Source organism: Emydura macquarii, unplaced genomic scaffold, assembly GCF_026122565.2.
Source record: "Emydura macquarii macquarii isolate MOO-44397 ecotype Brisbane River unplaced genomic scaffold, CSIRO-AGI_Emac_v2 contig_2473, whole genome shotgun sequence".
Lineage (NCBI taxonomy): Eukaryota > Metazoa > Chordata > Testudines > Chelidae > Emydura > Emydura macquarii.
In genome coordinates this window covers 8,847,636-8,859,722 of record NW_027132610.1, presented here as the reverse complement: position 1 = coordinate 8,859,722, position 12,087 = coordinate 8,847,636, and positions in this window count along the sequence as shown.

Sequence of the window (12,087 nt, the reverse complement as noted above, 5' to 3'; positions counted from 1 at the left end):
TAGCTAATTGGGAGCCAGAGACTGAAATGCAGTAAAGGGGGCTGTGTGTATTTGTATACTGGTTTCTGTGGGAATTCAGAAACGCAGTTTGTGGCTGGTTGGGAAGTCTGGTTTCAGTGCTACCCACCAGTGCTGGGAGAATCTGCTCTCCTTTTACAGCCTGCCCTGACCTTGAGATTTTCAGGTGGCTATTCTAGGCACGGATGGGTCACAGGGGAGATGCAGCTACAGGTTATACTTTGAGATAGCACAATCATCCGCTACTAATCTACTCACTCTATGCTGCTAACTAAATCATTCTGTGTATCTTGAGTGTTGTTTTGCAGTGTGGCTGCTCTCACTCAAGCTATGCTAACTCCAGTTAGCCATTGCAGTGAAAAGAAGCCGTACTGTGATATAAAAGAAATGGAGTGATCGTGTGATGTGGTAAGAAAATCAGCTGTCCCACTGAAAAATCCAGTTTTAGTACTAGCATGTATGTGTTCAAAAAACAGATACCATTTACTAGTTCACTCAGAAAAGTGCTTTACTATCAGACATATTAGAGGATGGAGGTCCTCTGTCTCCTGTTCAATACACCTATATGTACATAAGCCAAATGAACTGGGGTTTTGTTTATTTTTACTAAAATCAGTAAATATGAATTAACTTGACAAAAGAAAAACCTGCCAGAGTAGTTGAATGATTTCATAAACATGTTCACTGAGACTTCTGATAAATGAGCAACTGAATCACCAGCTACAAAGTCTGATTCTTCATGAATTGAAAAGTTAACATCAAAGTTGCCACAAAAAGGCAAGGAATCAATAAAATCCTCTGCATCTTCTTCAAGCATGTAGGGACAAAATTAGAAATGTTAAGGCACAAAATGAGATTGAACTAGCTAGGGACATAAAGGGTAACATGAAAACATTTTACAAATACATTAAAACCAAGGGCAGAGTAGTAGGCCCATTATTCAATGAGAAGAGAGAGACAACAGAAAACGCAGCAATGGCTGAAGTGTTAAAGGCCCTTTTTTTTGGTATCAGTTTTCACCAAAAAGGTTAGCAGTGATCAGGCGACTAACACAGTGAACATCATAGTGTAAATGGGGTAAAATCTGAGGCTAAAATAGGGAAAGAACAAGTTAAAATTTGCTTCAACCAATTAGATGTCTTCAAATCAGTAAGTCCTGACAAAATACATTGGGACCTGGCAGAACAGATCTCTGAGCCATTAGCAATTATCTTTGAGAACTCATGGAGAATGGCAGAGATCATGGAAGACAGGAGAGATCCCACAGAACTGGAAAAGGTCAAATATAGTTCTTGTCTATAAAAAAGGGAATAAGGACAACTCAGGAAATAGACCAGTCAGTTTAACTTTGGTACCCAGAAAGATAATGGAACAAATAATCCATCAATTTGTAAGCACACAGAAGATAATAAGGTGATAAGTAACAATCAACATGGATTTGTCAAGAACAAATCATGTCAAACCGTCCTAATATCCTGCTTTGACAGGGTAAGAAGGCTTGTGGATGGGGGAAAGCAGATGTGAGATATCTCAACTTTAGTAAGGTTTTTGATACTGTCTCACTTGACTTTCTAATAAGCAAACTGGGGAAACCTACTAGCCTAAACTAACCTACTATAAAATGGGAGCACAACTGGCCAGAAAACAGAAAGTAGTTATCAATGGTTCACAGTCCAGATGGAAGGGCATATCAAGTGGGGCCCCACAGGGATCTGTCCTGAGTCCAGTTCTAATAATGTCTTCATAAATGTTCTGAATAATGGCTTAGAGCAGTGATTTCCAACCTGTGGTCCCTGGACTCCTGCAGGTCTGCACACTATGTCTAAGGGATCTGCAAAAGGTTGTCATTATCACAGAACAGTAGTTTTCAACCTGTGATCTGCAGATCCTGGGTGTCCACAGATTCTGACTAAGACTTCCATAGGGGTCCGCACCTCCATTTGAAGATTTGTAGAGGTCTGCAAATGAAAAAAGGTTGAAAACTACTGGCTTAGACAGTAAACTTCTAAAATTTGTGGACAATACCAAGATGGGAGGGGTTGCAAGTGATTTGGAGGACAGGATTAAAATTAAAAATGATCTTGACAAATTAAAGAAATGGTTTGAAATATAGGAAGAAATTCAATAAAGACAAATGCAAAGTACTACACTTAGGAAGAAATAATCACTTTCACAAATACAAAATGGGAAATGACTGCCTAGGAAGGAGTACAGCAGAAAAGGATCTGGGAGTTATAGTGGATCACAAACTAAATATGAGTGAACAATGTAATACAATTGCAAAAAGAGCAAACTTCATTATGGGAAGTATTAACACAAGTGTTGTAAGCAAGACATGAGAAGTAATTCTTCCACTCTGCTCAGCACAGGTAAGGCTTCAGTTGGAGTACTGTGTCCTGTTCTGGGCCCCACACTTCAGGAAAGATGTGGACAGATTGAAGAAAGTCCAGAGGACAGCAACAAAGATGATTAAAGTTCTAGAAAACATGACCTATGAGGAGAGATTGAAAAAACTGGATTTGTTTAGTCTGGAGAAGAGAAGACTAAGGTAGTGGGGAGGAGAAATGATAACAGTCTTCAAGTACATAAAATGTTGTTATAAAAAGGATAATGATAAATTGTTCTCCTTATCCACTGAGGATGGGACAAGAAATAATAGGCTTAAATTGCATCAAGAGAGATTTAGGTTAGACATTAGGAAGAACATCCTAACTGTAAGGGTAGTTAAGTATTGGAACAAATCTCTGTCACTGTTTTTAAGAAGAGGTTAGACAAACACCTGTCAAGAATGGACTATATAATATATATATTACTTAGTCCTGCCTCAGTATAGGGGCCTGGAGTAGATAACCTATTGAAGTCCCTTTCAGTCCTACATTTCTAAGATTCTATGAATGTGTTGGGGTGGAGGAGATGAACACCATAAAAGCTTGTTGTCATATTCCATAGTGGTGTTTGTCAGTTTGCAATACCTTCTCTAAATTCTCAGGAATCCTATGTTTTCTTTCCTGCTTTAGGGACCTTTTTCTTTCATGCTCATTTGACTATCTCCCTCACTCCTCTTCAAATCGCTTCAGCTTCCCATTTCCCACCACATCACGTTTAAACTTGTCTTCCACATCAGAGTCCAACATAACTGCCCCAGTCTACATCTCCAAGCTATGTTGGTTTTTTTATCATCACATTGCTGGCTCTGCTTTGCCAGTGATTTCAACCTCATTGCTGTTTGTGCACTTCTCCTGCAGTTGTCTTTGTGACATTTTCTATGCAATCCTCAATGGGTAAAATGCCTTCCTGGTTCTGGTCCATCAAGTTACTACACTCTTTTCATTTAAATCCCTCCTAAAGGTCCTTTTTTCATGATGCCCATAAGAAATTATTCAACCAATATTAATTACCAAAATATCCTAGTCATCGCTTCAGATGGGTTTCATAGAGCATCCTAGCTACATTAAGACTGGCTTGCTTAGACTGTAAGCTCTTTGGGGCAGGAATTGTCTGTATTTTGCAGCTTGTACCATGCCAAACACACTGTTAGCGCTTCATAAATAATAAATAAAACAATAACTATAGAACGAATAATAATGAGAAGTTCTGGAACTACACCAACCCCCTAACTCCAATAAACCAACAACATGGAAAATGATGAGTTACGACAGGGGAGCCCTGCCTGAGGCAAGCACCTTTAATTAGCCACGCTTCACCTTTCCAGCCATTGCCAATGGGGGTGCCAAAGTACAGTCACTCATGCATGTGGCACTTTATACCTATCAATGAACATGAGACTGGGAGTAAATGAGCTACAACATCAGATGCATACGTGAAGAAAGATTTGGAATTGTGATTTAGAGACTAGAGCAAAGGACCAGGATAGGCTAACAATGAGGGCCCCTCTACTCTTACATGGAATTACTCACTAACTCGTTGTTAGAGTGGGCAAGTCAGGTGACTTTTTTTGTACTCAGACAAGCAAGCAGTAAAGTAAGCCACACTAAGTCCTCACAGCTGCTGTAGCTAAGTTTGAGCTTTCCTGTGGAAATTAATAGGTTCCTACACCCACCCACATACAAAAACCGCTGCTTTATTCCTGATCCAGCTCCACTTTCATTGGTAACAAATGTGTCTGTTATAGTAGAACACAAGACCAAAAACTTCTCATTAAGAGTTTTGAACTGAGCAAGTCAACTGATAGATTCAGACAAATAAAGTCTTACTCATCGGGAAGGGGATGCGCTCACTCAGTTTTAAAATCTTCTCCCTCTTGTGATGACAAATGTTGCTGCGTATTCCCATGAGACATTTAGAATCTCATGCGACTTTTTGTTTTGAATCATCCTCTTTCGGATTGTTACCACAACTCGAATGAAGCAGCCCCTTGGAGATACCAATAAATTACATGGATTTTCAGCCATAGACTGAGCAGCAGAAACTGCATTTGCTTCAAAACTTGGATTGTAATTAAAGGGTCAAAAGTCAGCTGTGTCCATCCGCCATGGTATATTTTTTATCCCCACTTATGAGCTAAGGATTATGGGAACACAAGAGAGAGAAATACAGGTATCTAGTCTGGTTCACATAATACGGCTCCTTCTGCAATGATCCTTGCAACAGAAGGAAGAGGTTCCCTGTCCCTCAAAGAGGCCCCTTATTCCCCCTCTCACAGGCATTTCCTTTGGGTGCAGGTCTCGGTTGTATATGTTCTTGGGCCTTTCAGCTTTTGAAGAAGTGGTTTCATGGTGTAAAGGTCTGTGGTCACTGACGTGCACTGTTAAGAGAGCCACCTGCAGCATTCAGTTTCACTCAGTTGGGCCTGGGGACGGCAGGCTGCAGTCAGGCAGGGGAGTCTCCAGCACCAGCAGCTATGAGACCACACCAACCCAGCACCTGCGCCCGCAGCAGCCCTCTTCAACTTCTTGGTAAGGACACACATAGCACAAAGCCTCCTCCGATCTTTCCTTACTATTGTCAAATTCCTTTCTCCTTTTTTTCTCTCACTTCTGTATACCCACCCTCTCCCTCTGTCTATCCCCTCCCTCTTCTCTTCTCTTTCCCCTTCCACTGCTCTTTCACTCCTTCTCTCCCTCCCACCTCCTTTGGCCTTCTTCTCCTTTCCTTCCCCTCTGTTCTTCTCTTCCTTGCATGCTATTCTCTCTCCCTCTCCTCTCCACCTTCACAGTCTCTCCCTTCCCCATCCTTTTTAGGCTTTTGCTCTCAGTGCACCCTAATTCATCTCAGGTACAAGGAAAGAGAGTCCAGGTTTAATGACTAAGTGGTTGTTTGCCAGTGTAGAGAATGCTAATACTGACTTATTTTGATTGTTTTAAGCAATATAGGGGCAATTTCTTAGTTAAACCTCCTATGGAATATCATGGCAGAGTAAGACCTAATATTGCATCTGGGAGTTGTTTGTTGTTGTTTTAGAGTAAAGTATGTTGTTTTGGTTTTTTTGTTCTAGGGTGTAGATAGAAGAACATATCATATTAAAATGTAGCAACTTCTGCCTGATTCATTGCTACAGCAAAGCTTTTAGTTTTTAAAGAGCTGGTTGCCCATTTTAAAAAAATGATTCCAAATATTTTAACTGTTAGGAGAAATGGAGACCACATTTATTGCATGTGAGAGATGCCTCCAAGCTACTTTCCTTTGTCTGTAAAATAAACTTTTCTTGCTTGAGGTGAGCATAATCTAGTTGGACTGCGAATCAGGAGCCAGAGGGTTTTTTTCTGTAGCCCTGATGTATGACTGGGAAAATCATTTAATGACTTAGTTTCCCCATTTGTAAAAAGTAGATAATACTTATCTGCCTCCCAGAGCTGTTATTAGGTATAACTAACTCATTAATGTTTGTAAACCTAACTGAGATCTACCCAGGGAAGGCACAATAGAAATGAAAAGGATTATTTTATGATCTCCTGCTGCAAATGACTCTAATGAAATTACTACTAAGCAGTATCTCTCAAGGTTGGATTTTGGTGCATTTTTCTCTAGAAACACAGACGATCTAAACAAAGTAATCTTTGTGGGAATCAAAGTTAGCATAGTATCCCATTCAGGGCTTTGTTAGTCTTACACAGTGCATTACAAATTAAACATAGTGTTACTATTATTATTATTTATAGTATTGTAGCACCTACCGACCCCTCAGTGGGATCATGGCTCCATTGAGTTTGGTGCTGTACAAACAGATAATAAGAGACATTCTCTGCCCTGAAGACAAGAAAGACATAGGGTGGGAGAATGGGAGTATTATTATCTCCATTGTGTAGCATGGCTAATTTTGTAGATATATGATTTGGCAGTTCTGAAGTGTAGCAGGATTTTCACTGGAAACTGTTGTCTCAATACATATAAAAATGTGGTGCTTTTTTTTTTTTTAAAGTCATTTTTTAAGTAAGAATTATAAGACTTTAGTGAGTGATATTGAGATTCTTAAAAACAAAGTAGCCATGTCCCAAGACTTTGTAAAGGTTCTTCATTATTACTCAGAAGTTTGAACTGAAAACAAATAACATAGCAGGTCCAGGTCTGACAGACTTTCCCCAGCTGATGTAACAATGTCATCATAAAACTATTTACCTAGCAAAGAAAAGTTAAGTTAAAATAACATTCAGAGACTCTCTAAAACTGAGATGATTAGGAAAATATAAAGTTAAGACTCTGAATCCATCTTTACCTCATATATCTGCAATTGCAGAAATTTCAGAACAAAGAGCGTCCTACGTGTGTTTTTTGCTGCAATAGCCAAGAATTTGGAAAGTAATCCTGGGAGCCTTATAAACCAGAACTTGTTTGTTTTATGACAATTAAGAGCTCTTCTCCTTACTGCTTTTCTGGCCATCCTAACCAGACTTGAAGCATGTGGTTAAAAGTAATATTATCTGGGGTGAAATTAGCTTCACTTGCACAAATCCAGGCAAGTGAAGTGCAGAGAGGTGGGGGAATGGGGCTGCTGTGCAGTTCCCCTCCCCACACTCACCATGCAGTTTATGGGATGGGATCACTGCCCTCCTGGGTCACTTGCAGATATGCATAATCTCTGAAGAACCGAGGGCTGTGCCCTATGCCACCCTCCATGGCAGCCTATGTGAGGCTGACACTGAAATCTCTCTGCAACCACTATGGGTGCAGAGACCCCATGTGGCTTTAGCAGTGGACCTCTCCATGCAGCCCCCATTGTGAGGCATATGCGAGGCAAAGGGATTTGATTTGGTTTAGCTCACCAGGGTGAACTTCATCCGTAAGAAAGAGTCTTGTTTCATTTGTGTTTGCTACATTAGCTTTTCATGACAGTTTTTCATGGGGCTGCCCGCAGTTTCAGGACAAATTAGGGGAATCAAGTTATTTAGGTCCCAATCTTGCAATGATGTTAATGGACATTTTGCATGAGTAAGAACTGTAAGTTCAGGGCCTAAAAAAGCTACAGATGAGACAGCAGTTTCTCTGATTGCACAAAAGCTGAAAGACAATAAGACTGACATACATGTCATAGAGCCTACGGAAAACAAAACCAAAGGGTGTAACATTCCTGTCTGGGAGTACCAGAGAAGTCTGAGCCTGGGGATTTAATTTCCATTTTTTAAACAGATACCAGAATCACTTGGGACCTAGTTTTCTCCAGAATTTGTCAATCTCACTGCAGCACAAAGATTACTTTCTTATAAACCAGCAGATAAACATTCCAGAGCATGTTCAGACACAGACCAGTGTCACTGCCAGAAATGGTAAATAAGTGAACATCCAAGAGGCAGAATCATGTTTTAGCCTAACTACGTTCTCTCTCCTGAAGCATATTAAATCTGTACACAACCAAGCAAAATCTTTGTATGAGACTAGAACATGCTCTGCTTACCTGGGGAAGCCCAGTGGGATCTACTGGACCACGACCTATCTTTGCTTTGTCATACATTGCCAAATCTTTTATGGATCAAAAATTTAAGAAATATTGTTTCTGAGATGAAGATTCCTGAAGGTAAAGAGGATTATTTGGATTTTTTGCAATTGAATAAAATGGAGCTTGTTCTATCCATACTGTATTTCTTTTGAAGATAGACCCTAGCATTTTCATTTGCTTTTTCTGATTATTTGAGAAACCACAGTTTGCCCAACTTTCAAGCAGATAAACATTTGGAAAATAGCCAGGGGATGCACTAATTCAGCATATACCTAGCCACCATAGACACGCTCCTGTCCCTGGTATCAATTCTGGATCTGCGCTCAACCGCAGTGGAGACCTCAGTGGGGGAGACTGCAGGTTCCTTGCCCTGCTGCAATCCCCTCTGAGTGAACTTTCTACTACCAAAGGGAGATGGTATATCTCAAGGCACAGAATTAATTAACTATCCTAGTCTACTCTTATTTAGGGTATGTAGAGATCTTGCAGAATGTAACTTTCAAAAGAGCTGAATATAAAATAGCAAAAGCTGTATAGTTTTGACCCATTTGCTCAATTACTGTTGTCTTTGCTGCCATTTTGCACTGCCAAGCTGAAGCAACCAGTAACTAAGAAAACTCTCTCAAACTCCTTATGGAAATGTTCATTGAAAACTCCAGGGACCTGAGTGTAGCACTAACTTCAGAGATAATTAAATGGGAGTGCTAGGTTGTGGTAAAGAATTTCCAGAACCAAAAAAAAAAAAGATAGTAACAGAGAAGACTAACAACCAATTGCAGGCCCACAAGAGAGCAATGGAAGAGATCAAGGACTTTTCAGGGGCAGCAATCAAAACTATTACAATAATTAAGAGGAAAGTGGGACTCAGCAAAACTAGGCCGCAGCCAAGAACATCTAGAACTTGTATTTCTGAGTGGGCAAGGAAGACACAGATTTTGATTCACCTTATGTTTAACACTGTTCCTCAGTTCCTTGACATATACTCCTACGAAGATGTTATAGGAATCAAAATAGAAGCACAATGTAAAATACTGGGTTAGGGACTGGTTGTCTCTGTAACTCTTAGATCTAACATGGACATTATGTTTGAAGGATAGAATCTTCTTTTTCTTGACATACTTCATTGGAAGCCAAAAGGTTAAAGACAGGATAGCCACTGGGTGGATGTCTTCAACCCAGTTCAGGTCCAGCTAGTGTATAGAGAGAATATCTGTTGCCTTTTCTAAAGTACATCCTTGGAAACCACACTGATTAAAAAAGCAAACAGAAAAAACAAACTGATGACTTTGATGTGTTGTAAAGTAGAACAACAATTACACTTCCTTTTACAGTATAGGTTTAATTGTGTAAGTAAAATTTCTTTATGTGTGAGATATAAGGATGTTTTGGACAAATACTTATTGGGTTACAGTGTGCTCCTTTATGGTGTGAACACATTTAATTTTACATTTTACAATAAACCATTTTATAATTGCAATTGTTTTCACAGTTATCTGCTCACTACTGTAAATGACATGCAGTGATATATTAGCACAAAACTATTATTATTTAAAAAAAAATTTAAATTCATTTTTGCCTTTTACATTTTTTAGTTAGTTCTTCTTAACTGCCTGACAGGCTCCTCCTTCCCCCAACAAACAGAAGACAAGAAAACCAGCTGTAGTGGAAATTATTGTTTTAATTCAGAGGGGAAATGTATACAGTACTAGGATGACAAAGAGTATCATTTCTTCAGCAGCTGTCTGTGACATCTACATTCTTGTATTTTTCATTTCTCTATTTCATGGAATCTTTTCTCTTTGGAGACAATTTATTATGGCCCAGACCCTGCAGCCCTTCCTCATGTGAGTACTTCATACTCACAAGAAGTTAATAGCTCCATTAACATCATTGGAACTATTCCTGTGAGTAAAGGTAGCAGGACTGAACCCTCAGTTTGTAAACGTGAAGGATATTTTGATATCCTTTTAATAAACAATGCAAAAATTCTCATTTTATCAGGTGAAGCTAGTGGATTTATAATAATACTTTGGTTTTGAACTGAATAAATTGCATGGTTTTCATGGAACAGACACATGTTCAATCCCCATAAGCAAATCACTGTATATAGTCAAGAATACTATTGGTCCAAAGCCACATGATGATTGCCTAATTAGCCTTTTTTGATGATGTCTGTCTCAGCCATTTACTAACTCCAAGTCCCATTTGGGACTACAGCCCTTACACCCACACACAAAATACCTTGTGTTCCTGGATCAAGGTGTAGTAAGGGACTGGTTTATATGGGGGACAAAAATAGGGAACCCTGTGGGGATGGAAGATGAACAGAAGCCGTTGTGGGCTTATGGAGAGTAAGGGTCTGGAAAAGAAAGACACTGTTTAAACAATTCAACAAAATGCTAAGTTACTATTTCTTGTTTGCAGTGTTGTTGTAGTTGTGTTGGTACCACGATATTACACAGACAAGGTGGATGAGGTAATATCTTTTATTGGACCAACTTCTGTTGGTGAAAGACAAACTTTTGAGCTATTTCAGCACTGGTTGGTGGCCCTTTCTGCCACTTTTAATCTACTTTCCAAAAGGAGAACTAGTCAACAGTCCAAATTATTTTTTATAAATTCAGGTGAATTGAAAGTAGCTGTCAAGCCACAGACTGATGCTGGAAGAGTATTGACTGCAATGGAGCTTCAAATGGGCACAGGAGCTCTACCTGCATGGAGCTGATTGCAATACCGGGCACATGGGCCCAACATGCTCCCATTGTGGTCAAAAGGGGTTTTGCCATTTATTTAAATAGGAGCATGATTTGCACCCAACTCCCACAAGCAAAATAACTGTATGGTAGTTTGATAAATGTACTTTATAATATTTAAGAATCAATGGGACTGAAGGACAGTTTTATTAGTTAGATGAAAGGTAAATACAGGTTAGGATACAAAGAATGTCAGATTTGAAATAAGGTGTCCATTTTTAACTATGAGGGCAATTAACCAAGCATTGGGACAATTTACCAAGGGTCGTGGTGGATTCTCCATCATTGGCAATTTTTAAATCAAGATTGAATGTTTTGCTAAAAGATCTGCTTCAGGAATTATTGTGGGGAAGTTTTATGGTTTTATCAGAGGTCAGACTAAATGATCACAGTGGTCCCTTCTGGCCTTGGAATTTATGTATTTGTCCGAGAGTTCTGAAAGAATTTAAGAAAGAAGTGCCTGAACTGATCACAAATGCATACAATTTCTCATTAAAATCAGCCACTATTACCAAAAGTATGGCAATTCCCATCTACCTGGAGAGACTTGAAAAAGAGGCAGAAAAACAGAAAGCTAATTAATATATACAAAATAATTCAAAACATAAATTCATTCAATAGAAAAAAGAAATCTGGACAGTAGAAATGATAAAACAGGAATATGAGTGACAAACAGCAAATTAGATACAAGTTTGCAATGCAAGAGGACAGCAAAAAAAAAAAAAAAAAAAACCCAGAAAACCCCAATAACAGTTTGAGCTGCATATACAGAGGTATCACATGATAAACACTATTGAACTTTGTGTCGTCATTATCCTTGTTGGCCCAGAGAGGGAAACTGAGGCACAGAGAAGCAAAGTGACTTGCCCATGGATGCACAATGAGTCAATGGCAGTGCAAAAACAGGATCCAGGTCTCCTGGCACCTAGCCAGGTGTACCACTAAAAAAGCAAATATAGAAAACGGGAGCCACTGACAGAGAAATTCAATGCAAATCCCGAAATGGAATCACTTATATAAAATCACTAAATAACTATGAAGCTGACTATGATGAAGCTTATACATGACCATTAACCAGCCTCTTCTAACTACAGAAGATACAATAATAAAAAGGAATAATTTTACCAAGAAATAAAAATGGATTAAATCTATACCCAGGGTGCTAGAAATAGGTGAGGCTTCGTAGGTGGAAGCCAAACTCTTGGAAATGGTGACCAGGAAGCAGAGATCGATAATGAATTAGGAGTGATGTGGTATGACAGGGACATGAAGGAGTACATTCCTCTTCAACCATAGCTATTGCCTAGCTGATGATAGATAATGGAAGATGAGAAGAAGATTTAGGAAGATTGAAAATTAATTTGTGAGCAGAGCTTTAATATACTTGTTACAGGTGTGACAACCATCTTCTTGGGGGAGGGGCAG